Below are 6,246 nucleotides of genomic sequence, written 5' to 3'. Positions count from 1 at the left end.
CTAATACATGGGGGACAATGTTCATGTATGTTTGGGATTCTCTTGCCCAGTATCCCGACTTCGTCATACCTCTGGCCTCTTATGCACGGCAAGAGTCAACATGCCTTGCTAATCTCCTATCACAATTCACCCAGAAGTAGTGTTTAGCCTTATGCACAATTTGTGTACGCAAAACTGAAGATAAATTTATGAGATGAAGAAGAATGCGGGAAGATGACATGCTGATACCTCTAGATGTGCTCGTCCATGACGACCAACACTAAGGATTCAGTGACGTAGTAGGCTCGCTCCGCCTACTACAGATCCACCGAGTACTCCGTCTTTGTGCCCCCCACCATCAGTAGCACCAGCTCACCATTGATAAACTGCTAAATAACCACAAATAAACAATTTCAGGCCCATAGGCATATTATCAAACAGTTGGCTTGCAAAACACCAGAACACACCCACATGGAGAAAAAGAAAAGATGAACCTGTAGATCCCAAACAAAGAAGGAGAGCTGCTCCTCCACGTGCAGCTCCACCTCCTCATCTATGGTGCTCTGCTTTCCTCTGCCTCTCCCTATTCCAGCCATGGAGAAAAACATGAGATGGGTGGCGGTGGAAAAGGGGCCAAAGAGCTAGAGGAGGAGAGGCACAGGGGATTGGGGGCAAGGAGACGAGCCAGGAGGCGACACATCTGTAGCTCGGCCTTCTCCTGCCCAGCGAGACGGGATAGCAGCAGCTGCTACTCCTATTGCTGCTCGCCCTGCTGACCCTTATGAACTCGAAATTTTTCCTGCTCTTTCAATGTGCATATATCTATGTATGCACCATGTAAAAACGGATCTGCAAAAACAAAATTGTAATGTTTAGGGGGCTAAATCAAGCAAAGATAGTCTGCTTCCAACCCATGTAGAAACGGATCTCCACAAACCAAAAAACAATGCCCACGGGACTAAATCAAAGAAGAGAAGTCTGCTTCCACTTTTAATTCAGCCTACATGAGAGCATATTTTAGAGAGAGGATGAACCTGAAAGAGGCAGAGGGGGTCGCTCACCCACGCCGTCGTCCAGCACGCACCTACACCTTGCGCTACTCCACCACCACACACGGGCTAACCGGCTCCCAGTCGCAAGGCAGCTGCTCGCGCGCCGTCTTCCCCTGCTTCCTCCGCCCGACCACGTGATAGGGTAAAGGTGGCCGATCTTTCGATGAGACGTGGATAGATCGATTTGTTGGTGGAGTTCGTGCTTGACGATCCGACTACACGTGCAAAGCTCGTGCGCCAATGCAATCGCTAGGACAATCTCCGGAGTTATCGATCTTGCGGATGCACGATCAGCTGACCAACGAGGGTCTTAATTCCTACCCGAAATCGAGAACAAGTAAGAACTAATAATGCAATCAGAATATTGCGGATATAGATGAAAGCTTTATTGACAAAGGTGGGATTCCGAATAGTCGGTCTTGTTACGGGCGTTGGCCTCAAAAGAAGTACACGAGAGTTGCGGCAATGGCTAACTTTTAATCTAATCAAAATCCGAGTCTAAACGTGACGGCTATGGGGGTATTTAAAGGAGGAAAAGGTGGGGTTTCGGCCAGCCATACATGTGGTGGCCGAACCAAACCCTAGAAGGCCTTTCCCCCTTCAATACGGACTCTAAAAAGTGGCTGACTTAATTCCTGCGAAAATGACATGGGCCTGGCCCAAAACTAAAGGTGACGCAGCACCACATTATGCTATGGACGAAATTATGAAGTGGAGAACTCTATATTTCGTCCATGTCTTCATCTCTTCTTATGGTGGCTTCAAAGTCCCGAAATCTCCACTTGTGGCGTCATCTTCAATCCTCAAATGCTTGCTGCCATCTCCTCCATGTGTGATCATGCTCCAATGCTTGTCCTCCTCATCCATGCTAGGTCCATCATTCCTAAGAGTAACAAACATATCTGATTTAGGCAGCATCATATTCTCATGTATATGAGGAATAGTTCCAAGAAACGAAAGTACCTGATAGTTAAGTTGTTTGGCACGAGCTCGAGTGATTGGTCCTTGTAATTGTGTGGCTGTAGGTACAGCGGCTGTATCAAGAGAGGGGATGTCCTCATCATGCCCCCCTTCTTGAATTGAAGTCGTCCTCGACGAAAGCTCCTCTTCTTCACCAAAGTAAGGCTTCAAATCTGCAATGTTAAATGTAGGACTAACCGGACCCAATTCTGCAGGAAGCTCAAGTTTATATGCATTATCATTTATTTTCTCTAACACCTTAAAAGGACCAGCAGCGCGAGGCATTAGTTTAGACTTGCGCAATTCAGGAAAACGATCTTTGCGCAAATGCAACCAAACAAGATCACCAACATCAAACACAACATGCTTTCTTCCTCTATCCCCGGCAATTTTATACTTAGTATTCATGCGTGCTATGTTGTCTTTAGTAGTCTCATGCAATTTTAGTATCAATTCAGCACGGTTTGTAGCATCCAAATTATTTTGCACAGAAGATGGTAAAGGCAACAAATCAATAGGTGCACGTGGTACAAAACCATAAACAATCTCAAATGGGCACATCTTAGTGGTAGAATGCAGCGAGCGATTGTAAGCAAATTCAACATGAGGTAAACATTCTTCCCACAATTTTAAGTTCTTCTTCAAAACAGCCCTTAGCATAGTAGACAAAGTTCTATTTACTACTTCAGTTTGTCCATCAGTTTGGGGATGACATGTAGTACTAAACAGCAATTTAGTCCCCAACTTAGCCCATAAACATCTCCAAAAGTGGCTAAGAAACTTAGTATCACGATCGAAACAATAGTATTTGGCACACCATGTAAACGCACAATTTCGCGAAAGAACAAATCAGCAACATGTGTAGCATCATCAGTTTTGTGACATGGAATAAAGTGTGCCATCTTAGAAAACCTATCCACAACAACAAAGATACTATCCCTCCCCTTACGTATACGAGGCAAACCCAAAACGAAATCCATAGAAATATCCTCCCAAGGTACACTAGGAACAGGAAGAGGCATATATAAACCATGTGGATTAAGTCGAGACTTAGCTTTTTGACATGTAGTGCAGCGCGCACACAAATCTCTCAACATCTCGACGCATACGTGGCCAAAGAAGTGTGCGGCAAGTACATCCTCCGTCTTCTTCACACCAAAGTGTCCCATCAATCCTCCTCCATGCGCCTCCCGCAACAACAAAAGACGAACGGAACCATCACGGGATGCATAGCTTGTTAGCACGGAACACAAATCCATCATTGAGGACGAATTTGTTCCATGTTCTACCATCTTTACAATTCAGCAACACATCTTTAAAATCAGCATCATTCAAGTATTGTTCCTTTATTGTTTCTAATCCAAAAATCTTGAAGTCAAGTTGAGATAGCATAGTATAACGGCGCGACAAAGCATCAGCAATAACATTATCTTTACCCTTTTTGTGTTTGATAACATAAGGAAAAGACTCAATAAACTCAACCCACTTTGCATGGCGGCGATTCAACTTAGCTTGACTACGAATATGCTTCAAAGATTCATGATCGAGAATGTATAACAAATTCTTTAGGCCATAAATAATGTTGCCAAGTTTCTAATGTCCGAACCAGCGCATATAATTCTTTATCATAAGTAGAATAGTTCAGACTAGGCCCACTCAATTTTTCACTAAAATATGCATCAGGTTTGCCTTCTTGTAACAACACACCTCCCAAACCAATTCCACTAGCATCACATTCAAGCTCAAAAGTCTTATTGAAATCAGGAAGTTGGAGTAATGGAGCATGTGTTAACTTATCTTTCGAGTATCATGAAGGCTTCTTGTTGTGCATCGCCCCACACAAAGGGCACATCCTTCTTTGTAAGCTCATTCGGTGGCGCAGCAATGGATCCAAAGTCTTTGACAAAGCGCCTATAGAAACCAGCGAGGCCAAGAAAACTCCTCACTTGCGTGACCGTCTTGGGCTGCGGCCAACTCTCAATTGCCTCAATCTTGGCTGGATCAACTTCAATTCCTGCGCAGTAACAACATAGCCAAGAAACGCAACTCGATTGGTGCAAAAGGTGCACTTCTCAAGATTACCATACAAACGTGCATCACGTAAAGCATTGAAAACAGCACGTAAATGATCCAAATGTTCCTCCAAAGATTTGCTATAAATCAGAATATCATCAAAGTATACCACCACAAAACGTCCAATAAAAGCACGTAAAACTTCGTTCATCGAGTCTCATGAAAGTACTAGGTGCATTAGTTAAACCAAAGGGCATTACTAACCACTCATATAAGCCGAACTTAGTTTTAAACGCTGTTTTCCATTCATCTCCTAATTTCATACGAATCCGGTGGTAACCACTACGCAAATCAACTTTAGAGAACATAACAGAACCACTCAATTCATCAAGCATATCATCTAAACGAGGTATTGGATGACGGTATCGAATGGTAATATTATTAATAGTTCTACAATCGAGTACACATGCGTGAAGAACCATCCTTCTTAGGTACCAAGATAATAGGAACAGCACATGGGCTAAGAGACTCACGAATGTAACCTTTATCTTGGAGAACCTGAATTTGTCGCTGAATCTCTTTCGTCTCTTCAAGATTGGTACGGTATGGTGCACGGTTGGGCAGCGACGCTCCTGGAATCAAGTCAATCTGGTGTTCTATGCCACGGATAGGTGGTAGTCCAGGGGGAACATCTTGTGGGAACACATCAATGAATTCCTGCAAAAGGTTAGCAACCGCGAGTGGAAAAGAAGGAGGCATATCCTCAAATGAAAACAGAACTTCTTTGCAAATGATAGCATAGCATTGAGTAGTGTTCACATCAAGTTCAAGCAATATCAGATTTGCTAGCAAGCAAACAAGGATTTTTCAAACGAATTTCGGTAGCATGGTTCGAATCAGATTTAGTATTAGTCTTAGGTGGAACAAAATCTGCAGCAACAATCGATTCTCACTCTTAAGTTTCTCCTCGTTTTTTACTCTACTAGCTCTAGCAAGATCATCTTTTAGTATTTGTTCAGGAGTCATAGGTTTGAGACCAATTTTCTTTCCATCATGCATAAGAGAATACTGATTAGTTTTACCATTATGAACAGATTCTCTATCAAATTGCCAAGGTCTACCAAGTAACAAAGAACAAGCTTGCATAGGTACAACATCACAATCCACAAAATCAGAATATGTACCAATGGTAAAATGCACACGTGTAGTTCTTGTTACCTTGAGCTTCCGAGAGCTCTCAAACCATTGTATGTAGTATGGATGTGTGCGCTGTCTTGTAGGAAGAGAAAGCTTCTCCACCATGTCAACGCTAGCCGATTATTGCAGCTCCCTCCATCAATGATGATCCTTATAGCTCGCTCTTTTACAACGCCTCTTGTTTGGAACAGATTGTGGCGTTGATCATGCTCAGCTTTGCTCAATTGCACGCTCAACACACGCTGTGCAACTAAGCTCCATGCTCGATCAGCAGTGTCGGCTTCCATTACCTCCATCTCTCTCTCGGAATCGAGTTGGCACCATCACGTGCAGCAATAAGGGCCAATGTATCTTCATCAAAGTCACTTGCGGAATCATATTCTCCATCTTCACGCACCAACATCACACGCTTGGTTCTGCATTCTCTCTCTATGTGACCAAATCCCAAGCATTTGCGACATTGAATGTCGCGCGTCTTCCCGTGGAGGCCATGGAAGATGAACTCCGAGGAGGACCAGCCGATGGTGTTGGTGTGGAGGCGAGGAGGTGCTCGTGATGCAGAGCGCGGTGTACTTGGAGGTAGTAGGTGCTGGTGCAGTACCACGAGATTGTGGCGCTGATTGTCGCGGAGACCATGACGATGTACGACCTGCGAAACATTAGTTCTTCTCCATGGTGGTTGGCGATCCTGCACTTCACGTTCAGCTTTGCAAGCAAGATGAAACAAGCGAGTAATAGTGTTGTACTCCTTATAATCTAAAATATGCTGAATCTCTTTATTCAAACCACCAAAGAAACGTGCAAGCATAGCCTCATTATCCTCTACAATACCACAGCGAATCATGCCAGTTTGCAATTCTTGATAATAGTCTTCTACAGAATTTTTTCCTTGTTCTAAACGAGACAATTTTTTCAGCAAATCACGTTGATAATGTGGAGGAACAAAACGAGTACGCATAGCAAGTTTTAACCCAGTCCAAGTAGCAGGAATATTTGCTGCATGTGTTCTACAATATTCAGACCACCAAATAGATGCAAAATCTGT

This window comes from Lolium rigidum, chromosome 6, assembly GCF_022539505.1.
Source record: "Lolium rigidum isolate FL_2022 chromosome 6, APGP_CSIRO_Lrig_0.1, whole genome shotgun sequence".
Lineage (NCBI taxonomy): Eukaryota > Viridiplantae > Streptophyta > Magnoliopsida > Poales > Poaceae > Lolium > Lolium rigidum.
This window is presented reverse-complemented; position numbering follows the sequence as displayed.